General features: G+C 38.0%; 1 protein-coding gene across 1 annotated transcript in view; it reads right to left on the bottom strand.

Annotated features, from left to right (window-relative positions):
- Positions 1–588: 588 nt before the first annotated feature.
- PRR16 (proline rich 16) overlaps positions 589–26,217 on the bottom strand; it is a 111,831-nt gene continuing 86,202 nt past the window's right edge. Inside the window, exon 3 of the mRNA XM_014059404.2 lies at positions 589–3,344. The gene's annotated coding sequence lies outside the window, so the exon portion shown is untranslated. The remainder of the gene's footprint in view (positions 3,345–26,217) is intronic.

The raw sequence follows: 26,217 nt of genomic DNA, 5'->3' as shown, positions 1-26,217 counted from the left end.
AACAAGGGAAAGGAAGGAAGACTATTTTAAATAGGTATTGATAATTGTCTTGTTTTGGATGGAGTTGGATCTAATTAGCAACATTATTAGAATTCTGAGGTAATGGAAAAATGGTTTGCACTAGAGTTTGTGAAGGTGTATTTATGGATGGATATATTTGGGTGTATAAAAATTAGACATTCCACAAATGGAAACCCTTCACACACAAAAACTTTGTCCATTTTTTTTCAACAAGTATAAATGTGTACTTTGGGCACGTGATTCAAACAGATGACAGACTAGAATTTCACAAGATGGGGGAAGTAGAAGAAATAGCACACAATGTAAGATGGATAGCATCAAGAATCTGGAATGTACTTGGAACTGCTGCAAATTGCCTACATAGTCACCAGGGGTCAGGCTCAACCAGATGGTGCCATTCAATAAAGGCTATTTCTATTTTCTGAAATTGAATGATAACCTTGTATGCCAAGTACATTCCATTGTTGATTTAAAAACACTTGGTATCCAAAGGTACTTTAAATGTCATTTATTCTCTGTGTGTCACTCTGTGTATGTGGGAAATTATACACAAAATAGAAAACTCTGGAAAAAGGAAAATATATATTTTATTCAAAACAATTCTGGCATCAAAGGAATTTATGAACTAATAACAAAATACTGCACTGAATGAGTACAGCAACTCTTCCTGTTTGCAAATTGTATTTGACAATCTTACCCAATTTCTCATTCTCTCATTCCCCAAATTGTAACTCATTCAACAATGACATGTAATAAGAACTGTAAGTTACAGCATGGAAATAAATCCCTGCTCCGCAAGAATTGCATGGTATCATGTGTTATGTTAAGAATCAGACTACATTGAAAGTTATTTTATTTTCTAAAACTAAAACCAGATATACAGCATCAAATTGCATTGCCCCACAGAGTTTTACATTCTATTTTTGCAGTAAGTGGACTTTTGTTAGAATTTAGGAATTCTTGGATATCACGCTTGTGTTTTGTGTGTATGTTTGTGTGTGTTGTAATAATATTGTATGAAAATAAATATTCAAGGCTTAAAATATACTATCTGAAGTAACAGAAAGGCAAATGAATTTTTTTGCATTCCAATTTAACTTTTAATAACATTTATTTAGGAATTGATGGTAGAATTTTCTCTGTCAAATGAAATGGCCACCTTGGTAGATTCATTTGCCTTTCACCTGTCTCTCTTTCAATGAAGAAAAATGGGAAATGTAAAGCTGCCTGAAATCTATTGTAAGATTTTCAAGATTTGGATTTTTTTAAAAAAAATACATTCAATGCAATGCAATTCTATTGTCTTCTTCTAAAATGCAAACTGGGGACCAAATCCAGCCCTTCATTTATAAGCAGAAAGTGTAGGTATGATACTACATACTGGTCCTGTATCAATCCGTTTTTGGATTACAGTTAAGGAATTGAGTGGGATCTTCTTGGGAAGGAGAAACAGTGGAGACAGAACAGCTTATACTGGAAAGGGAACAATTTATATGACCCCAAAACTTTCAAAGCTGAAGTTATCATTTTTATATTTCCCTTGACATCACATACATGCCCCAAAGGGGTGGAGTTTGCATCCTTCTGTTGCTTTGGTCACTGACAAAGGCGGGAAGTGTCTGTGGATGCCCATTGATATAGCCATTATCTTCCAGCTCCATCTAAAATGCCACACAATCCTACAATCTGGATCAGCTGCATACAAAGACTAACCTAATTAAACTAAAAGCCAGAACACTGGATTAATAATTTTATGAATTTGTCCCATCTGTGGTATAACATTACTTATACCTGGAGTAGAGGCCTAATACATGGAAATTATTTTTGGAAATGTATACTAGCACTAACTGTGTTATATACTACCCTCAGATCCTTTGACCATGCAGAGATCAGGTACTGGATCATGTCTTGTGTTGTGTACATATAGCTTCATTATAAACTAGAGCAAACATAATTAACCATATCTAAGATTCCCCAATAAACTATGCTAACTAAATACTTCCTTGGAATAGTAAAAAATAACCTATGTATTGAAAGTAAAGATTAAAATACAGACTTTCTTACTTTCCATATGCATTTACCATAGAAATATACTTTATAATTCTACAAACATCATTTTATATTAAAGCTTTCAGTCGCAAATCATTCTGATTTTAGCATGGCAAAATCTATGTTTTGGTTCTTGTCTTTATGTTTCCCTTTTTAGTGAAAGAGGGAATAGTGGTTGAGTAATGAAAATCAGCAAAAGTAAGTAAATGCAAATGATACAAACACATTTATTTAGAAAAATAAACTGAAAATGCCTATTTATCTGATACATTTTCCATGAAGAACAGATTTTTAGCTATAAAAATGTCATGTGTCAAATACGTAATACAAACATGTTTTCTCCCTTTATAGTAATTGGGAGGTTTCTGTCGGTATTCATTAGGAACATACCAGTTATCTTAGTCAATTTCTTTGTTGTTACACGGATACAAAAATGTATTAAAATTAGATAGATTCTAAAACCCATGTTAGCTTGTTGATGCTTTCTTGTTATCATTATTGTTATCCCAGTTCTAACGAAGTATTTTCTTTTTCAAAGATTCCAGCTGCAAAGTGATGGAGGGACATTATGTTTTCTTCATTTTTGTACACAAATTTAATTTAATTTTATTTTTGCTCTCAAACTCTCAACATACAACTTCTTGTTGGCTAAAATTTCATGTGGCCATCTGTGCAAATGATGGCTTACATCATTCCCCTGAATGAAAGTGACAGTGCAAATATTAGAAGTGCATTGAGATCCATGCTGTAACAGTTGAATTGTTTCAGCAAAGGACACAAAACAACCTTTTTCCAAGCATTTTAGCATCAACTGTCTCTCTTCTATGGCTTTGAATTTGCACAGGAGACAATAATAGCCTTCTCTTCCGCCCAATATGCATTGGCATCGCCTGATCCATTTAAGTGCTTTCAACTTTCATTTTGCTACATCTGTTTAACACATTTGGCTGGATCACAGAAATGCTGTTCGGCAATTGTTGTTTCTGCAATGGGTCAGAAAAGTAACTGACTTTTGTTTCTTCTGTCAGAGTGCATGGTGCTTAAGGCTGTGGCTTTTATCAGGACTCAGCTCATAGCTGTTAAATGAGGCCGGTGTAGTAATGCAGATGGCACCAGATATCAGTTGTGCTCAGGCTCAAGGGTGCTCGTGCTCTAAGGAGAGTCCATGTTGTTGTTATTTAGTATTGCCTGAAAGAGGTTGCACTGTCAAATCTGTCATAGGAGAACTGGATATTGTGTCATCAAATATTAAGATACTTTCTAGCCTGAAGGAGCTGCAATAGAGAAAAGAAAGAATAAAGTTAATGATACCAAATAGACCAAATACCAAATATATAAAAAGATACCATATGATAAATTCAATTTATTTCTCTTTGGAAAATTACTGCTCATGTTGCTCAAAAAAAGAAGCAAAACTACTGGGAATCATTTGAAACATGTGACAGTTCTCAATGCATGTAATAGTAGCTTTATTTTTAGTGACGTTTAACTCAGTAGTGGGGGCATACATTATCTTAGACTAACCTAATCTCTTATCTAAGGTCTAGGTTAAGAATATTGAACTGAATAAGGGAAGGTCAAAGTTGCTTTTCTTTATTTTAGTTGCTTTTTAAAGCATAGAAGCCTTAAAGACATACCTTTATGTCCTGGATACAAACTGAATGGTTAATAGAATAGTTAATAATAATAAACTAAATGCTAACTATCAGTAAATAATACAATACAGATATATAGCACTCCTGAAACTAAGTATAATACTAAGTACAGAGGTTAATAGCTATTGTCCAATGGCAGTGATAGGAGCATGGTGACTCACATGGTTCGGACGCTGGGTTGACAAGCAACTTGCCTATGTTTGAGACCTGAGCGCTGCTGTGATATGGGTGAGCTCCCGCCATTCAGTTCCTGCTGGACACAGGAAAGGAGTCCCCACCTGGGCTTCCTCCCATGAAAGATTAATTATTTCAACCTGGAAGCACCTTGGTGTTTGTGACATGAGTGTGATGTGAATGGCAGTGATAAAGTACTAAATACTATTTAAATGCACTCAAGAATAATTATTAGTGAATGTTTCACATGATTTCCAGGATATGAGAAAAAATATTTATATTAAAATTTCAGAATAGCAAAAAAGTCAACACTATATTTTTTTTATTAAGCCTTATTCCTATCTCTAATAAAATAATATTATATTGTCCAGTATACATAATTCAAAAATATTTATATGAAATGTACACCTTGATAGTTTACTTTTTTCTTTTTGTTTTTGTAAAAATGCAATGTTGCAATGTCACATGAAAGAGCATATTCAGTTGAATTTTTTGAAAAAAATGTATATACTACTACATACTACATATGGCACAAAACACAAAGTGAATATATTTTTCAAAAAAAAATGAACAAGACAAGGACCAAAAAGCTAGGACTCCCATACCCGAGCAACAGAAATCTAGAAAACCACTGAATACTAATAAATGACAGAGTTGCTACAGTTGCTCTAAGTCTTATTTTTGCAGTCTAGACCTACAAAAATCTTATGTCTCACTTGGACACTTTCTGTAGGAACCTCCTTGAACATTTTTCCTGATTTAGCATAGCTATTCTTATTCATGATTTTGATTAAGTTACATTTGGGATTTATTTCTAATACAAGAGTTATGAGGACTCAAGCCTTCTCAAGTCACATTTCTGTGATCTTTGCTACTGTGCTTCCTGATTAAGTGGGTCAGCACAAATTAAAATCCTTCAAAATACACATGTCCGATTTGTAGCAACACATCAGGCTTCTGTGAATAGGACTATAGAACTGAGTAACCTAACTTCAGCCAAAAATTGAGTAACCTAACAAACCAAAATACAAAGTTTCAACTAAGAATATTACACATGCCTTTTCTACTCTGAAATTGGCAAGACATGGACACTGAATATCAACAGAAACATACAGTATACCTGACCATCATACCATAACTATCATATATGGCACCACCATTTACAGTCAAGTATTCTAAATTTAAATAGGTAAAGATTCACACACCCGGCACATTCTGATATCTCATTGTTGAAAACAGTCAACTTGTGTTATCTTACTGGGGTCGATTCATAGTATCTTATATCTTTTTAATTTTAATACTTGCCATACGTTGAAATATTATACTTATATTCCCCTTCATTCTGCCTTCTAATAGTCAGTATACTGTACTGTGCATTCTGCAGGCTTGAAATCCTTATTTATTCAAAGAACAGTCTTCGTATCAAAACCTTTAAATGTGCCTTTTGGGGGGAGGGAATGTTTGCCTATCTTTTGGGATTTTTGAATGGTTTAACTGGAAAAATGGGAATCTGTTTTATGTCTTAAGCTTTCTGTCATGGTTCCAAGAAACACGCCTAACAAAATAAAACTCCAAGACCTGAAGCTCCTCAAAGTTCCAATTTATTAGAGATGTCATGTTGGCACATCTGTGAAAATCCGAATCTGAAAGCTTCCAGGTTTCCCAGTTGAAAGTTCACAACCACTGCCCTACATCCCCAAGTTCATCACATGGTCCAATCCAATACTCCAACACAACTGAAGACAATCTTCAACCACTCCCATCTAGGTGCAGGCAAGTGTCCTTGATTCCCAGAAGAAAGAATGTTGTTATGGCTTAAATTCTACTGTTCCAAGCAATGTCCCACTCCCAAATTCTCAGGTTAACATATGTGGCAGTCAGGAGGCTGGAAAAAGGGAAAAATACTGCTTCCAAAACTGACACCTTCTTTTGAAGTGCTGCTCATTCCAGCAATATCATGACAACACTTAGTCAGGCCTGTTTTGGTACTCTTAAAAAACAAATGAAAAAGTGCAGCTGTGGCTGTAAATTATCTTATCTAACTTATTTCTTTCTAATTACAAGATTCTAATGATCCAAGGACACAAGTCAGAAATGAAGGATGGATGGATCAAACAAGTCAACATTTTAGTATTGGACAAATCTGATACTTCCTATCAATTTTAAATGGCTGATGAAAGTTTTATCGTTCTGGCTATACGATTTTTTAAAAAGTGTGACCTTTACAGCTTATTAAGTATCACCAATAATGAATTTTGATAATTGGATCTTGGTTAAAGAATTTGTTGCTGTAAAGAGCCTCAAAAAAATCCATAGCACTTCACCAAAGCTATTTTTGTTGCTCTTCTTTACCAAAAGTGTAACGTGGCTATATTTAGTTCCATAAAACAGATTTTTCGAGTTTCCCTGCAAGACAATTTTTAGAATATAGAAACCTATTGAATACTTTTTAATTATTGTTTTTGTCCAGTTGTTAAATGTAATAACATAGAATACAACACCTGATAGTTGTAACATCATTATGCACTGACCTCTTAAACACATAGATTTAGATGTATATGTAAGACGGATTTTAATTAATTCACTGTGACATTGCAAGTATCTTAAAGTAAGTTTCATAGCCCATTGAATCAACCTCGAGGGAACATAATTTCTGCTTTTTCATATGTAAAGGAACTGAATAGACTAAAACATAACATATGTAGGATCATCAACATTTGAGAATATCTGTAACATGCTTTAATTTCTGATGGGTTTCTTTCCACAGTGGGAAAATACAATAATAACACTTTCTCTTTTCATGAAAGCCATATTTTTTGTTTTGCAGTGCTTTTAAGCAAATAGAGAGAAAAATGAAAAAAGAATTGCATAATAAAAAGGAACAAAGAGAAAATAGGTCAGAAAAATGCAAGCATCCGCATAATAGAAATAGGCCTCAATAATGCAATAAAAGTGTAGCAATGACAAATTCTGTGCACATATTTTGAAAAAAAAATGTGCTAAATGATTGGGACAAAAGTGTTCCTAAATAAATAAATGTGACAAATGTAAATAAATGTAAGCTGTATGCTATTATTTAGCAATTATTGTTGCAGGTAGGCTAAGAAGAATCTAACATGGAATAAGGGTTAGCCATGCAACTAATTGTACATGATGGCTCAAAGACACCTACTGTATTTTTTGGAGTATAAGATGCACCGGAACATAAGACACACCAAGATTTTGAAGAGGCAAATTTTTAAAAAAGTTTTTGCACTCTGCAAACCTCTCAAAAATGGCTTGGGTTTTTTTTTTTTTTTTTTTTGCTAAAACAGCACCATTTTTTGTTAAAAAAAGAGGGCATGCAAAGCCTTTAGGGGGCTTATAGGGGCCATTTTTGAGAGGTTTGCAAAACCTCCGGGGCTGGGCAAAAACGAGCAAAAAACGGTCCATTTTTCACAAAAACAGGCACATATTTTGTGAACAAAAGGGGCATGCATAGCCTTTAGGAGATTTCCAGAGTGCTCTAGGGGGTTGGGGAGGGCAAAAACGAGCAAAAAACCAGGCCGATTTTCACTCACATTTGCTCTCTCCAGCCCCCAGGGGCACTCTGGAAGCCACCTAAAGGCTATGTACAGCCATTTTTGTGAAGAGGACAAGGTTTTGGGAGGCCAAAAATGCTGTACTCAAGAGTATAAGATGCACCCAGATTTTCACCTTCTTTTTTGAGGGAAAAAGGTGTGTCTTATACTCCGAAAAATACGGTAAATGATTACCTAAAACATTTGCAGTTATACAAATCTGTAAAGTTGTCTCCTATCATTGATGCTTATGGTCCAGGTTATAGACAGTGACTAACTGTCTATAACCTGTCAGGAATATATGCAGGTGTTTTTCATCTTTGTCTGGAGGTAACACTTAAATATGGACTTATTTTACAATACATTTTCCTAGGGTAGGAAAATCTTATTACTTACTCCCATCAATAAAGTATCTGAAAGAACAATCTAGTTGTCATATCTATGAACAATCCATATAAGACTTCTACAAATTTATCATAACTTGTAAATGGGCTTTTTTTTTTTTTTAGTTTTAGTTTTCATCTCCTCTCCCTTGCAGTTAACATTTTCAGAAGCCTCTGTCCATTCTACATTTCAAGTTTTACATATTCACTGAAATATCTAAGACTGGGTTGATCCATAAGCCTACTCCTTAGCATCTTATAATAGAAGGCTGTTTTCACAGCATGAGAAATAGATCACTCCTATACATGCAGCCTCAATGCATTATTATTTTGAAAAATAGTGTATAAAATTCAAAAAAGTGCACAAATTCAAAAATACAACCAGCAAATAATAGGGAGAAAGCAAATATATAATAAATCTAAGCATATCATGTTTATTAAATATTAGCTATTTATAAAAACTTCAATTTTTTATTGTAAATCAGGGGTGTCAAACTGGTGGCCTGTGGACTGGATGCATCACATGCAGTCCACACCCACCCCTCCACAAAGGGAAAAAAATGTCTCAATACACCACATGACGGCAATGTGACGCCACGAGTTTGACACCCATGACACCTGTGTTGTAAATGAAATCTGTGCCAAATAGAAAGACATTGCACCATTCTTTTTGCTTGGTAAAAAGATTGCCTTTTCATACATTGATGTCACTTATTTCCTGAATCCAGTCCTAATGTCCAAGATACCATTCTTCTGACTTCTCAAAACCTCGTAGTCAAGATTACAACCCTGTAGGCCAATTTGTAACATCCATGCATAGCCAAGCCAGACATCTGTTACCACTTGCTGAAACAATAGTTGTTATACACTATGGAGATGTAGCCAACCTCTGATGACTCTAAGGATAAAAGTCTCCAAGCCATCCTGACTGTTGTCATATTACACAATTATTGCAGGTACATTTATGTGACTTTCAGCATTCGCCCTATCCACCTCATGCACTGCCAATCTTGTCTTCTGCTTCTGTTAATCTCACCCACCATTATAATCTTGTTCATAGACATTATCAGCCCTTATGATATCCAATTTCTTTCATGTTTCTTGCTTTCAATGTATGTTCTGGTTTGTTTTGTTTTTGTTTTTATTCAGCAGGTGGTACTTTTTATTATCCAAGTGTACTGCTAAGCAGATCATCTTGATTGTAGATGTTCTGGTTTTATTCCAAATTATATATGAATACCTAACTTCATGCCCATAACAGAATGATGTATCTCTGACTGCAATTCTTGAATAAAAAAATGTATTATAATAATTCTAAATGAATGACAATAGTGTGTGATGCAATGTCATAAATAATATCAATAACTAGATTTTATGATCATCAATTCCAAGGTATTTCCTTATATAAACAGAGAAACAGAATCATCATGAGTGGGGCAAAAATAAGTGGGAGTGACTTCTAACTTCCTGTTGACTTTCCTTGTGGAAAGCTGGCATTGAACATCAGATATCTTCCTTCCTTCCTCCCTGTTCTTTCCTTCCTTCCTTTCTCACTTTTTTTCACCCTTCCTCTTCCTTTCTTATTCCTCCCTTCTTCCTTTCAACATATGCTCATTTCAGATGAATTCAAGTTTTATTATCTTTTTAACAGCTCTGCTTGACATGCTGCACTTGAGATAGTAATTTGTTCAGATCCTTTGGCAGTAGATACATGTCTGTTCAGAATTAAGTTTCAGTGGCTGGCTTCATTTATTTAGTTAAATAAAGTGTGGGAAACAATTATTACCACTAGGATGTAAGCCTATCATGATGGCTGGATTCACACAATATGCTAATCAAAAACCAAACAATCCCAGCCATTGGATTTCCACTTATAATGACTCTACTTCTGCACAAGTAGCAAACTTTTCTGCCAGGGAAGGGAAGAATACAAACTTCACTTTTCTTTATTGAAAGGGAATGTTTGTAAAAATAACAGCATACGGCAACAAATTAGTTCCTCCACTTTGGATTGCTGATTTGAGCCTTTCACAATTCTCCTTGGTTTTATCCCCCAATCTCTTAAGTTTTTCCCATTTTTAGACCTTCAATCATCTCACTTCTTCCTTTCCCCCTCACTTCTATTTTCCAATCTTCCCATTTCTTTCTTCCTTCTTGCCCCTTCTAATCCTTTCTGAGCTTCTGCTTGTCCTCTTAACTTTTCTGAATTCGGTCTTGTTTTACTTTGATCCCTCCCAGATCTTTCTCCTCCCAGTTTCCATTTGGTCCCAATTAGGTGCTACACTTACAATCCCGTTTGCAGGAAAATCTGTCTCACTACTGCTTTGGTACTGGGGTTTTCTAACAATCTAACTGGTATTGCTTTTCACTATCTTCGGGACCTATCTTTTCTTCTTCACAAGATGAACTCTTTTGAATGCTTTGCCACTTCCATCCTCCCATCCTTTCTGGTGGTCTTTTTTTAGAGTCTTAATTTGCTCTTGCCCCTCCCTTACTTCTTACTTCTCTAAGGTTCTCCTTCTATAACTCGATTTCTCAGGTCCTGAATTAATCTTTAATCTATGTCACCCTAAGCAATCCAGCTCTCCAATTTGTTTTCTTCACCCTTTACCTAGCAATATTATTCATGCTTTCCAATGAGAGAGAATGATTCATAAACATATCTCAATTGCTACCCTAGGCCACCAAATGACCCAAATAATATCCATTAATTTGGAAGAGTAGGAGAAAGAAGCCTATACTTGAAATGCTGATTCATAGTCATAGAAAGTCTCTAAACTTGTTTGATTTCCATTGGGGAATTGCTGCCTTTCTGTTGCCATTCTTATTTGCACTAAAAATTCTCATCTCATGAGTCATGTCGGAAAATTGTCTATCAAGTCTAGACAGTTAAATAAGGGTTAAGGGTCCAGAAACGTATGATTTACTTCCAAGAGAATTTGATTGCTTCCTCTTATTCCCAACAATCTTCAACGAAAGTTGTTGCTTAGAAACAAAGCATAAAGACTCAATCCACTACTTAACTCCACTAACCATTGATCAAGTCACCAATCACTTGTTCCAATTTCAGAATCAAATGTCAGACTAGATGGACAAGTTAGCCCAAGAGATGGGATAGAATCTACAAAAGTCATTATTAGAACAGCTGCAGCAGCTACAGTCCTTTGATATTTAGTTCTTGTCTCATTGACAGACAACTATGTTAGAAATTCCAGAAAATGTACCTCCTCCATCATAAATGGGAACTATACATTTCTGAGACTAGATGGTTTCTTTAATGATTGAAAGTATCTGCTAATAAATATTCTCTAACACTTTCTGATAGCCCTATTGTTCATGAAAAAATCTAGTTTCCTTTAAATGATCTAAATTAAAGACAGTCAACCTATCTAATGGCAATGAATTCTACTTCGTAAAAAATACTTACCTCTTATTGTTTGCAATTTCCTCAGATATAGTATCAATAGATGAGCAAAAGCCCAAGGGACAATGTCAATGGCGGAGACCATGGTGCCCAGCAGTTTGGTCAAAGTGGCTAAGGACACCTTACTTCTCGTGAGTACCTGAGTAGCTAGCTGTCTGAGAGAGAGCTGTCTTTCTGATGACAGAGAGACCGTGCCTGCTTCTGTATCTATCAGAGCCCCTAGGTGAATTAGACTAGTGGAGGGATGAAGGTGCCTTTTAGCCAGGTTTACCGAAAAACCATGGTCCCTCAGTACTGTCATAGTGGTGTCTAGATCCCTTAGGGCCCCCTCAAAGGAGGATGACTGTATCAGCAGGTCATCTAAATAACATTGGATCCTGACTGGGAACTGTCTCAGATGGGCTGCCAGGGCAGTCATTACCTTAGTGAAAACTCGGGGGGGGGGGGGGGAGTGGAAGACAACCCAAAAGGCAAGGCCTGGTATTGAAAGTGATGCCCTAGATAGCAGAACCTGAGATACCTACGGTGGTCTCGAGTGATGGATATGTGTAGGTAGGCCTCTGTGAGGTCTATAGAGGTGAGGAAGTCCCCCTGCCTAATCCCCTCCAAGATGGAGAGGAGTGAGTGCATTTTGAACTTCCTATAACAAATGAAGCGGTTCAGGCATTATTTTATTTATTTATTAGACTTACATACCACTTCATAGGGCTTCAGCCCTCTCTAAGAGGTTTACAGATTTTTAGCAAATTGATTCAGCAAATTGCCCCAACAGTCTGGGTCCTCATTTCACCCACCTCGGAAGGATGGAAGGCTGAGTCAACCTTGAGCCGGTGAGATTTGAACCGCTGAACTGCAGATAACAGTCAGCTGAAGTGGCCTGCAGTACTGCACCCTAACCACAGCACCACCTCGGCTCCTTGAGCATTTCAGGTCGAGGATTGCCCTCCAGCCCCCTGATGCCTTAGGGCAGTGTTTCCCAACCTTGGCAACTTGAAGATGTCTGGACTTCAACTCCCAGAATTCCCCAGCCAGCATTCGCTGGCTGGGGAATTCTGGGAGTTGAAATCCAGACATCTTCAAGTTGCCAAGGTTGGGAAACACTGCCTTAGGGAATACAAAGAGGATGGAGTAATACCCCCGGCCTTGCTGATCTAGAGACACTGGTTGGATGGCCCGGATATCCAACAGGTGCTGGATGGCCTCCTGCATCAGTAACCTCCAGTTCGGATTATTTGAGACTGGACAGATCCGGATGAAACTCGGGGGACTGGAAAGAAACTCAAGTGACAGGCCATGCCTAATGGTGTTCACCACCCACTTATCAGAGGAAGAGCGGTCCCAGAGGTCAGCGAAGTATGCCAAGCAACCCCCAATGGGAGGTGAATTGAATCTAGAACTAGTTTTTGCGGAAGGAGCGCCCCACACTGCCTCCTCTGCCCCCTCAAAAGGGCCGCTTCTGCTGCCTGCCTCTCTGTTGTCTATCTGGGTATCTCTACCTGGCAGAGAATCCTCCCTGGTACTGCCTGGCACCTGAGTACCCCGCATCTGACCCCCTGAAAGAATCCTGACCTCTGAAGGAAGACCCGAAGTCTTGTCCCCGGAACCGTCTGGGATAGGGCACCGTCCTGAACCGGCCCTTCTTCGGAGCAGTGGGAAACACCTTCCACTTGTCCTGTTCTCGACCAGGTAGGGGTCCAGAGCTGCTCCAAAAAGGGCATCTCCCATGAAAAGAGCAGATGCCAGGCGCCACTTGTGGCGTACATCCACCTGCCACTGTCGCAGCCACAGCAATGGAAGAAGCGATCGCCCTGGAGGCAAACCTGGCTGCGGACAAGGTGGCGTCTGCCGAAAATTGGATGGCTGCCACCAGTTTGTTGATGTCTTGATGTGCTCTGACATTGGTGATGGGGATTCGTTGTTGCAGCTCCTGTAACCAGAGTAAGGAAGACTGGTTGAAGGAAGAGGCTGTGGTGGCTGCCTTCACTGCCCAGACAGCTGCTTGATGAAGCCTTTGGAGAGTGAGGTCCGCCTTCCTGTCCTCCAACTTCAAAGCATCCTCTGATTCCCCTGGCAGATTAGTAGGGGTCTGCAGTGCCATGACTGGTGCATCGATGGAGGGCTGTGACAGCACCCTAGCCATGTCCTGATCCACATTGAAGAAGGCCTTGTCTGTAGATGTGGGGGTGGGTCCCGCTGTGGGAGCTGCCCATTGGCGCTTCACCAAGTCTAAAAAGGCCCTGGGGGTTGGCACTGTGTCTGTCTCAATGGCCTGCTCATCAAAGATGGTTTCTGCTGAGAACCCCTGATGCTGAGGTGGTGCTTCTGCTGCTCTGTTTCCAAGCTTGGCGGCTGCCTTGGCTTTGAATAGGAGTGACTTGTACAATGAGGGTTGGAATAACCCGGTGAAGGCCCGCTTAGGAGGGGGCATGCCTTCGTCTTTGGATAGTTTATCCTCCCTAACCTCCCCCTCCTTGCAATTCAGGTCACTGTCCTCTTGTGATGAGGCCGGGGAGCTAGGCATATCTTCCCCCTGGGTTTCCAGGCCCTCTGGTATCCTAGGAGAAGATGCCACTTGAGGCTGCATTTTTGGCTGCTGAAATGCCACTGTCATGCATTGCTGGAAGGCCTGCATCATTAGGTCTTGAAAATTGGGAACCACTGTGGGGGGGGGGATTCTAGCTGGTGCCCATGCCCACCCGTGCAGGGGGAAATCCCAGAGGTTGCCACCCCTGAACAGGATCCCAAAGACCGGATGTGTCAATAGGGATCCTTGCTTGCACTGTAGGTCCTCCCCTATGGCCCCACCTGTTGGAGGGATTCCAGGGGTCTTCCCCTTCTGCCCCAGGGCTGGGATGGACTTATGGCTTATTGCCTTCGTGCAGACCTGCTCTAATTTCCGGTGCCTCCTTCTTTTGTACTTAGAGGGAGGTTTGGAAGGCTTGGGGGCACCCTCTGCTTCTAGCTGCCCTGGGGGAAGGTGCTTCTTCTTGTCTCTAGGCTTTCTCCCCCCCCCACCACATCTGGGCAGCTTCTGGGGTGGCCACTAACCTGGAGTGATCCTCTGCCCCTCTGGTGGGGCTGCTGGCTGTCGCTGCAGCTACCTGGGTCTTGCTGACCTCCTTGGTGCTGCTGGGCGCTGCTATCTCTTCCCGGCTTCAAGATGGCGCCTGTGCCAGGAAACAAAGGGTGCTGGTTTTAAAAATTCCTTTCCAAGCAACTTGTGCTCCAAGGAACTGCCGTGCACCCCTGCCACCAGTTTTTCGCCTCCAGCCTCTTTCTGGCACTGCTGAAAGCCTGGCTCTGCTCATGGGCCCCCTCCAACCAGCTGGGCCACGTGAAAATGTCACGGGCGCTCTGCGGCATTTGGGGAAGCCGCGGTTTGCTACTCGACCCTGTGGGGAGCAGCAGAGTGTTCCGGCGTGCGGCAAGGCTCACCTTCTCGGCAGGACTCCGGCACCTCCTTAGACTCTGCTGGTGGCCCCGATTGATTGGGCCACGTGGAAGCAGCATGGGCACTCTGCAGCCCTTGAAAAAGCTGTGGCTCACCACTCAACCCTTTTGGGGAGCGGCGGAGTGGTCTGGCGCGCTGGAGCCTCTGCAGCAGGGCTTGCCTTTGTAAGGCTTGTGCCCCTTGTCTCCTGCTTGCCCGGCAGATTTTCTTTCTGAGTGATGCTTGTCTCAGTCAGAGGCCTGGGAAGCGTGCTGCCCCTGGGGGCTTTCAGCAAATCTTCTGCAGCAATTTCTTGCATTTTGAATTTTTCCAAGATTATCGGAGATCCAAGATGGCAAACCGTTCAGTTGAGGGACTGAGTCGATAACTGTGTGGTACCTGGTGGACCAGGGACATGTCCCCAAAACCTATCTGACTCAGTCCAATCAACAAAATGATAAGGTCAACCCATCCTGGATACTCCTCCCCTCACTATGGAGAAGTAAGTAAACACTTTGTAATTTCCCATTAATACATATGTATATGCATGCTTAGCATGTTGCACTTCTTTTAACATCAGAAAAATCCAATGTACAGGGGTTAATCTTGTTCTTAATAATTCCAATTTTACCTATTGTGCAGCTTCTAGAGTTTTATAATCTATGACCTAGCTTTAAAAGTATAATAGCTACCTGATAGAGGAGAGAAATATATTAAAGTTAGCCTTTAAAGCAAGGCACTCCAACCTTGGCAACTTTAAGACTGGTAGACTTCCCATGGTAGGTCTAATGGTAATTCCGGGAGTTGAACCCCACAACTCTTAAAGCTGCCAAGGTTGGAGACCCCTGCTTTAAAGAGCCTAAACTTCTTGTGACTATTTTTAAATAACCTTTTTAAATTAATGGATACATGTATACGGCTAACAATCAATATCTAGTTTTGGACATGAAAACAGAATTACTACAATTTCTGATGGTTCTGATGAATTCACCACTATTCTGTCAATTTCTTCTAACATTTGTTTGGAAATCTAGTGCATCACATATGATAGAAAAAACTGTTTGTTATTCCAATATACAGGCAGTCAAAATAAAAAGTTTTATATTTTCATTTTGCAAGAAATGATGTTTTATTCATTGCCTCAGTACAAGCAAGACCACACCACAAACTTATTTAAACCTTTGAAACCAAAGTATAGATATTGCTCTTCTGTTTCAAAGTCCTGGCAAAACACTTCATTCCCTGCATGAGATAGATAGCTGACTTGATCAGTAGATTTTGACAAAGAATTTGATTAACAAAAAAGGTTAAATGGCAAAAATCAATGTAGCAGCATAGCTGAAGCTGCTACAATGAACTGATGGTCTAGATTGATAGCCACTACATGTCTTTGTATCCAGAAATAGATTTGTTCCCCACATATCTGCTAAGAATAAGTGGAAACAATGATTGTCCACAAGAAATGACAGCTGTAACTTAAAAGTATCATTTCCAACTTGGTGCCTCTGAGATATGTTGAAGTTCACTTCCTATAATTGTGTTGATCCCGCTGACTGGAAGATTATGGAACAAAGTTGTTGTGCATTCAAGGACAAAATTCACTAAAATCAGTTTGTGCCACTGTTTCAGGAAGGCTAACTTATAACAACCATAATATTAAAATAATGTTACCATAATACTGTTAAATGTCTCGGAATATTGATTTCAAGAATTCTAAATTTTTTTTTAAAAAAAACTGCTTGACACAAATAAATCCAGATTTAAATGTATTTGCTAATACAGGTAGTCCTCAACCTACAGTTGTAACTTGGGAAATTCCATCATAAGTCAAGTTGAAGGGCTGTATAGAAACTTAAAAAATAAAGAAATAACTACAATGACGGAGCATAGCAGTTAAAACCTAGACTAATAGCCAAGATGGATGGTCCAAGGAATATTTCTCCCTGCATTTTATTATGTATTTAGTTATTAAATTTATTGGCCCAGATCTTATCACAAATTTGAACTTGGCCTCAAATAGTGCCATTTAAAATTCAACTATAAACATTAAACATGTATATAAATTCAACAATCTGAGCAATACTTATTGGAAGGAAGTACCATATTTTTCAGAGTATAAGAAGCACCGGAGTATAAGACGCACCAAGGCTTTGAAGAGACAAATAAAAAAAGTAGGTAGGTAGATAGAGGGATAGAGAGGGAGAGAAATACAGTAGGTAGGTAGGGAGAGAGCGAGAGTAGGTAGGTAGGTAGATAGAGGGAGAGGGAGAGAGAGAGAGAGAGAGAGAGAGAAGGAGAAGGAGAAATACATTAGGTAGGTAGGGAAAGAGGGAGAGAAAGATACAGTAGGTAGGTAGGGAGAGAGAGTAGCTAGGTAGATAGTAGATGTTTCCAGGTGTATTTATCCATATACTGGAGAAGGAAATCGCTGACAACATGCCGCACCTAAGATTTGTTTCTGCTGGCACAGCACTTGATCAATGGAATTTTCATCAATCACACTAACTAAAGAGCTTTCTGAAAGGAAAAAAAAAGTTTTTGCACTCTGCAAACCTCCCAAAAATGGTCCGTTTTTCATGAAAACGGCCCTGTTTTTTTCCAAATAAAAGGCATAAATAGCCTTTGGGGGGGACTTGCAGAGTGCTCGGGGAGGGCAAAAACAAGCAAAAAAGGCCATTTTTCACAAAAATGGGCCTGTTTTTTGTCAAAAAAAATTGCGTGCATAGCCTGATGGGGGCTTATAGAGTGCTGCAGGGGGCTGGAGGGGGGCAAAAAAATGTTCAATTTTTTGCTAATTTCTACCCTCCCAATTGCCCAGGAGTGCTCTGAAAGCATCCATAAGGGTATGCACGGCCATTTTGGTGAAGGGGGCAGGGCTTCGGGAGGCAAAAAAATGCTGTATTCTATTGTATAAGACGCACTCAGATTTTCAGCCTCTTTTTTGAGGAAAAAACGTGCGTCTTATACTCTGAAAAATACGGTATGTATTCATATGTATGTATCTCTAAATTAGAGTGGATGTAAGTGGTTTCATTAGCAAAATATGTTCAAAGCATGTCAAGATGCAGTTGTGGAAAATGTTCATTGGTAACTTGATATTTGGAATGTAATAACTCATCTACCTCCAAAAAAAGGCAGCTGGACATGTGCTAATGCAGAACTAAGGCAGAAAATAAAGATTTCTTTGTTCCTCCATCATGGGATAAGCCGTTACCTGTGTTGTCCATCTATATTTCACTCATATACTTTTCCACTGACACCTTCATAGTGATATACATGCACACATATAAAATGAATATTTCTGATACATATTCATAATATTGTGAAATTGTATTACATACACAGTATACAGAATTGGGTTGTTGTGATGATGGTGTTTTCTTTACTGTTGCCAGGAATGTTTTCTTCAGGAGATATTTCAATTACTTTCCCCCGCTAAATAATCATCTAAAAGTAAGGTCCTTGAATTAGTGCCAGCAGCAGAGAATAATCTATGCCAACTGAAGTGAAAGTTAGCAAGCTAAAAAAAGCAATAAACAAAATGTTTCATAATTTCTTTTCTCTGAAAGACAAGCATTCTTCTAAGGCAGGGATGGGCAACTTTTCAGGATCTGGAGGAACCATATTTTTTTATTTATGCCTACATGGGCATGGGTTTTGATATCATTTGGTTAGGTTTTTAAGGGTGAAATTGCATCCACAAAACTACATAAATAGTCATGCAAATGGGTGTTGCTCTAACATACTAAAAAAAAGCACTACTTTTTAATCACTTTATAACAGCAGTCTCCAAACTTTTCAGTTTGGCGGATGGGCAGGGGGTAGAGGGGATATTCCATGTGAGTAGCAGGTGCACATACCCATCATTTGTGTAAATGGAGCTTCATGTGTGGCTGCATGGTGGTTTCCTGTCAATTCTAACCTCTTCTATAGAAGAGGTTCCACAAGTCTACAGTGCCGTTTAGACCAGTTCCAGCTTCCCTCCCCCATCAAGTTGAAGAGCGAGAGAAGGAATTCTGGGAGTTGAAGTCTTAAAGCTGTCAAGTTTGAACACCCCTGAGGATTATTTTCTAAAGGATTAGGGGTGCAAGGGTCTTGTAATTTGGCAGCTTTAAGACTTGCGTGCTTCAAATGCCAGAGTTTCTGAGCCAACATTTTGGTTGCTAAGTAAGAATGTTGTTAAGTGAGTTTCACCACATTTTACAAGTTGGCCATGCCCATCCAGTCACATGGGTGGCAAGCCACTCCCACAAAGCAGGCCACACCTACAGAAGAGGTTCTAAAAAAATCTGAAACCCACTGCTGGGCTGCATCTGCCTGGTTTTCATGCAAGTGGAGTTTAGTGTGTAAGTGCACCTGCCGGCCACTTGTGCAAAAGGAGCTGCACTTACATATGCCAGTTTGGTGGCCTGATTCCAGGGTTGGGGAGCCCTGCTTTATAGAAACAATGTCCCTTAGAGGAAGAGTGAAAACACATTAATGCTTGTGTCAGATATCACAAAACCAACAGATGTCTGTCTGTCTGTCTGTCTGTCTGTCTGTCTGTCTGTCTGTCTGTCTGTCTGTCTCTCTTTCTCTCCTGGACATATACACACTGATATACACATTTTTTAAGACTTACAAAGTCCAAAATAAATGACAATAAAATAATACTTGTTTAATCATTAAATATTGTGATAGATAGGTAGAATGTAGAGTAACAGACTGCTTTACATATCACTCCTGTCTCAAGTCATTTTCACAACATTCTTGTGAAGTTAATTCTGCCTCATAGCTTTTCCTTTATATAGTATCCTGTCCTATGTGTCAACTCAACTGGAAAGCCTTTTTAGAAGAAAGTTATTTGCTATTCCAAATAAATGTTGATTGCTGTTGAAAGGCAGTTTATTGTTAAACAGGGAGAAAGTAAATGAAGCAAGAACCAACTATAATATAATAGTCAACATGTACTATGGTTTGATTTACAGTATAATCAAGATTTCTACAAATCATAAAAAGTGTTTTTTAACCAAACCATGTTAAATTATATAATAGAATATATTATATATATATTTGGGCATACCGGGGGTTGTAAAATCTTAATAGATACCTTTCACCTTGGCTTGGCTGATAAGGAGTCGAGCTCTGTGGCTTAATGGTAACACATCTGCCTAAGATGCAATACAGCACAGGTTCGATTCCCAGTAAGGGGTATGGCTAGCTGATGAGAGCTAAATAGCTTGAAATAGATCTATACTAGTCTCCCTTTATTTATTTATCAGCACAAATACAACATATATATATAAGCTCTCATCAGCTAGCCATACCCTTGCTGGGAATCGAACCTGTGCTCTATTGCCTCTTAGGCAGATGTGTTAACCATTGAGCTACAGAGCTCAACTATATATGTGTGTGTGTGTGTTTTTTTTTATTTGTGCTGATAAATAAATAAAGGGAGACTAGTATTTATCAGCACAAATAAAAAAAAACCACAAATATAACAAAGGCAACAGTAAAAATATTGGGTTTCTGTCGTGATGGACTCTTGTGACGAGCCGAAGGACAGATGATGGAAGCAGTTAGCTTCCTCCCATAATTGGGGCTTACCAGGGGTTGTAAAAATCTAATATATATATGGAAACACTGGAAACACCAAACCTGAAGTAGTCAGCAGCAGCCTGAAGATGACGAATGTGACTTATATATATGTGTGTGTGTGTGTGTGTGTGTGTGTGTGTGTATATATATGTATGTATGTATGTATGTATGTATGTATGTATGTATGTAAGTAAGTAAGTAATATAATTGGTTTGCTAAAAACTATTTGTTATTATGAAGAAGCCCTATAGGGCACTCTACACAGTATGTTTATCATCAAAATATGTACCTGCCACTAATATCTATATTTTAACATACCAATATATCGTATAGCATTATCATCTATAGTGAAGGATGTCTAGGTAGGAAACATGAGAAGAAATATTAATGTTAGTGATATAAAGTGATGGGGCTGTGTAAACAGACATGAATAAGATGGTAACTATTATTCAAAAATTAGAAATAAAGGTTAACACTCAGCAATTTAACTCTTATTTCACAAGCCAAAATGCATTTCAAAATGAGACGGGGATAAACAAACGTGACTTGTAACCAGCTTTTTATCTTTCCTTTATTGGTGACATTCTTTAAATAAAAGTGACACCATGAAATACAGCCCAATACTCCTTTTGTAAAAAATATGCTGACATTACTAAATTTATTGTGAATGCAATTTTCCAAAATCTACCATAAATTTAGCATTTTATGGTAATTTGTTCTATTACCCTCATTAGATTTTATTAAATATTTATTGAACTACACTTTGTAGGAAGTTATCATCCAGCCCTCTCCCAGAAAAATGAAATATGCTAGAAAATATTGAAAAGGCAGAATATTTCTCTGGATGTGAAAAGAAATAAACATGTTTTAAAAGACAGAATAGCTGCCTGTAACTTCCTTCCCATCCCCACTTTGTTAATGGGCCATTAAGAAGGCCAAGCTAGTCCACTTTACATAATAAAGACTTCTCCACTTTAGCTACAGAAAAGCATGATAATATTGTCCCCAACTGACCACATGGCATCTGAGAACTCAACCAAACCTGGATTCAAAACACAGCCCAGAGAGTTGCCCCTGCATGGTCCCATGGGAGTCTGACAACCAATCAGAATACATTTCTTACACAGGAACAGGAAACAGAGAGGTGGGACTGAACCAGTTATAAAAAGCCTAGCAAGCCCCTCCCTCAGCCCTTCTCTTCTTCTCCACCAACATTGAAGCATGTGATCACCTTTTCGGTTCAGGACTCAAGCCATGTGGTCCTGTCCACCAATAAACCATCTTTCCAAGCAGCCTCCATGTCTCCAGTGTCTTTTTCCCCACTTGGAGCCGAACCCAGAAGGACATTTCTTTCATCAACTTCCCCTGTCTTTTTGTTTGCTTATTGTTGCAGATGTTGTCTATTTCTTTTTCAAAAGTATTAACCAAGTTGATAATTTGGCCTTGTCAGCAAAGGTCAGGCAAAACAGTGTGAAGTCCTATTATATAATAGTTTCAACTGTTGAGCAGCAACAGGAATATGTGGTATATAGACCAACATTATCATACTATATAAACTGAACTGAAGATGCCAATAAATATGACTGGAGCAATTTTAAGGTTTCCTGAAATTATGTTTTAAAAAACAGGCTTTATTTTTAAAATTACTTAAGATTACAATTCCAAGTTTACTAGGCCTAATTCTCATTGGAAACATGCCCTAACTTTTGAAAGATCTTCATAGAACGGATAGATCTGTTTTTAAAAAGAAACATAATTCTGAATATACCTTACTATTTCTAAGAGATTACAAAATCCTTACTTTAAGCAATTGCCATAAGTTAGATACCATCTGTCACCATACCATGCAAGAGTTTATTTTTTGCAGCAGCCCTAAAGGAATTGCAATTAGTCCCCAGTAGACTATTTTGTTGCTAATGAGTTAAAATTAGATGGCGCTACATTTAAGCAACATTGCTTTTTAATATAGGGTCCTAGAATAATATTGGTGCAAAAACTCATTTGAAATGAGATGGGGGAGAAGGAATCTATATAGTACTTGTTATTTACTATTTAGTAACAATATCAAAATACGATCAGAATTAAGCAGTTTTCAAGATATGGTCCACTAATTTTAATCTGAGTTTATATAAGTCTTTTCCCCCCTTCTTTCTCCAAACACTGTATTTGTCAGTTCTAGTACAGTTATATATAATACGAATGCATGCAGCTCTATACTAAAACTGTAGAAGTTACTAAGATTTGAGTTTTTAAATTCTTTTCCACTTGGTTCCAGAAAGTCAGCCCCTCCAACAGAAACTGAAGATCTCATTATCTCTGAGCAGACGCACTTAGGTAAAATAGGAGTAAATAAGGGGTAACTCAAAAAGCCTCTAACATGTTGAAGGGATTAATGCAAAATATTGTATTTTATATTTGACCTTTGTAGAGAACCTTCTTCTTTTACATTTCCACTCAGTGTGAAATGAGTGGGGAATCTGTAGCTTTACATACACTTTACTTTGTTAAGTAAAAACATCACAAATACATAAGGATAAGCGGTACTTGAGTGCTTAATTGTGTTAACTATGTGCTATGTTTTTACAAGCTTTTAGCATCCAGAAGTTTTGTAACTATAAAATTCACATGCTAATAAACATCAATGGGATTTAAAAATTAATTAAGGCATGAATGAAGAATTTTTTTTTCAGAACAAATTAAACTGACATATGATTTGTAAGATTAGATTTTAAAATGTAAAATCATTTACAGGTCTGACAGTGACTTTTAAATGATAATTCAGTATCCATGCAGGCAAGTATCTAAATATATGTTCTCACTAAAGGGTTTGTCTACAAAATCTATCTTTCTTTAAATATGGTATGACCTATATAGCATCATCCAAGCAATTCTGGATGACATGCAAATATGAAAACCATCTTTAAAAAACAATAATAAATAAAAACCAATGTACTATACTAGGTAAAAAAAACCAACAACACTAAGAACCAAGGAATCCAATTATCCACGTGGGGGTCACAAATTACCATGACGCAAAGCCTTCTGTAAAAAGTAGATTTTAAGGGTATTCCTATAAAAGAAGATAATAGCTATGCAAACCTGGGAGGATGGGAAGGCATTGCTATAGGGAAGAGATTGGCACAGAAAATGTACATTTCAACTGTCACACAAAATAACAGAATTTTAAGAATGGGACCTGGAACATGCCTTCATTGCTAGAACTAATAGAATAGAAAATATAACCAAAGAGATACATTCCCATCATTATTAAACTAGGATTAGAGGAACTGAGGCCATGAATACCTATTGTCTGGGAATCAGTGTGATTTACAAGCTAGGATAGTTATGTAAGACCTCTGCCAACCCTACAACCAGCCATAACTGATTTTAGGCAGGGCATTGATTTCTAGTTACTGTATCTCCTTGTTACTGTCATGAGATAGTCAGTTTTATTTTATCTTTAATTTTAAGTGCCACCAAGTCATTTTTTATTTTATTTTTTATAACCACATAAATTTTCTCCATGATGATCTATCTCTAACTTGGTCTTCCATGTCTTCCAACTGTGCACTCATTGCCATTGTAACTGATTCAATCTATCATATTGATAGCATAGTATCATCTTCTATTTCCTTCCACCATTGTCAACATTACAGCCTTTTCCAGAGAGCTAGGCCTTCACATAATATTCTGAATTAGAGTATTTTGAGTCTGGTCATTCATAACTTATGTAAAAACTCTGGGTTGATTTGTTTGATAATGAAATCATGTGCTGATTGTTTCCACCATAGTCTTCTACAATAGGGGTCCCCAACCCACTACTGGGCTATTTGGAACCAGGCCACATGAGAGATGGGTTGGTGTGCACGCAGCTCAACTTGTACAAGCAGTGGCCTGTGTGCACATGAACCCAGCTCACTTGTGTCAGCAGTGGGCTGGCACACACAGACATGTGCATGCATGCTGGCCCACTGCTCATATAGCCCGGTTCCCCTCTACCTCCTAGCTGGGCTATCAAGCTGCAAATATAGAGGACTGCTGTTTTACAACACTAAGGTTTAAAAGTGCCAATACTCTTCTAATTGTGCTTCTTCAAAGTTCAACCTTTGCTTGCATAGAGTATCACAGGGAATACCGTGGCTTGCCTGAGTCTGATCTTTGTTGTATACAGAGCATATGAATATACTCTTCTAAAGCTTTTATGGTTGCTCTACCAACTGCTAGTTTGCAGCCTATTTTGTTATTTGCTTGGTCCTTTATTGACAATGGTTGATCCTAAGCTATGTATCACTTTTATATCCACATTGCCAGCTCTAAGATTGGTTATTCTATCAGTTGTCATCAGCTTGGTTTATTTTATATTTAATTTTAGTCTGAATTTTTTACTTCACGTCTTAATTTTTTATTACCAGAATTTGCAGAAGCATTTCATTTTTAGCTATCAGGGCAGTCATCAGCATTGCACAGGTAACTAATGCTATTCCAATTCTAAAATCACACTCATTTGCTTTCAATACAACTTAATATATATTGAGCATATAGGTTGAATAAATAAGGGGAAATATTACAGTTCTGTCTCTGTGGCCAATCCGTTTCACCATATTCTATCTATACTGAGGCTGCCTGACCGACACATAGATTTGTATGAGGAATATGAGATGTTCTCAGATTATCATTTTTCTGAGCATATTCCACATCTTTATGTGATTGATACAATTAAAGATCCTGCTATAATCAGTGAAGCACATAGTGGCTTGTGATATTCTTTGGCTTTCTCAATTATCCAGCATGCATCAGAAATAGTCTATCGAGATTCTTAATCATCCAGGTCATGATTGTCCCAAAGGTGTTTTGTCAAGAGGCATCTGGACTTTCTGTTTATTCTTTGAAGACATTGAATTTCTCAGCCAAGAAGCTTCTCAGCCAAGAAGCTTCTTTGAAACATTTTCAAAGAAAAACCAAAAAGTTCAAATGCCTCTTGAAAAAGCACCTTTGGGATGATCAGAAATAGTGTCTTGCATTCCTTGACCTTTTTAAAACCTAGCTTGAACATCTGGCACCTTTTTTTCTATGTAGGATTGGATAATCTGCATTGGATAATCCTAACCATTATTTTGCTAGTATACTAAACTAAACATGGACTAAATAGGTTTCTGATTTGTGTTTTTCAGAAATATTTTATGTTTCAGTACATTTTAAGAGAAATTGCTATTAGCATGTAATTATAAACAATGATTTTTGAACCTACTTTCTGTAATCAATGTTTTTAAATTCAGATTTTCCAATTGATTGAAATGATTTCTTAATAGATAACACTGTCAACTACTATATAAATGCATGAAAATATAATTTCTATTTAGCTATAGAGGTACCTCCACTAGTTTTACTAATGATTTTGTACTTGACCTGATCTAAATCCAAAGAAAATGTGACTTGTTCCTGCTGGGTTCTTAAATGAGATTTAAATTAACTACATAGATTCTTTAACTTGAGTGCAAGGACTGCTCAATACAGACAAATAAGACTTTCTGTTTAACTACTAGACAACCATGAAAAACTACCTTCTAGGATTAATCATTCCTTCATCTTTTGTTTGTTTGTTTTTAAACTTAATAATCCAAGTTAATGGGGAGTTCAACAAGTGCTTCAAACATAAAGTTGTCTGTATATGTAATATTTTTGATATATATTCTATATATACAATATATTGTATATTTTTGAAATTAACTCTCACTATAAGTTAGATTTAAACTTAATTATAGGAACAGCATAACAGGATTTCTCTTGATCTCATACATATTTTTTTCATAGGCGTATAGCCTGCATCTATAAAATCTCAGCATGTTATATTATAAAATTTCTTGATTATGAAAGAAAGCTGTCAGTTAGTTAAACTAAGTAATTCTAAAATTGAGTCCATTAAGACAAAGGTGGCTCCAATATT

This window comes from Thamnophis sirtalis, unplaced genomic scaffold (assembly GCF_051295495.1).
Source record: "Thamnophis sirtalis isolate CommonGarterSnake01/CBP01778 unplaced genomic scaffold, rThaSir2_p1.2 scaffold_5, whole genome shotgun sequence".
Classification (NCBI taxonomy): Eukaryota; Metazoa; Chordata; class Lepidosauria; order Squamata; family Natricidae; genus Thamnophis; species Thamnophis sirtalis.
This window is presented reverse-complemented; position numbering and strand designations above follow the sequence as displayed.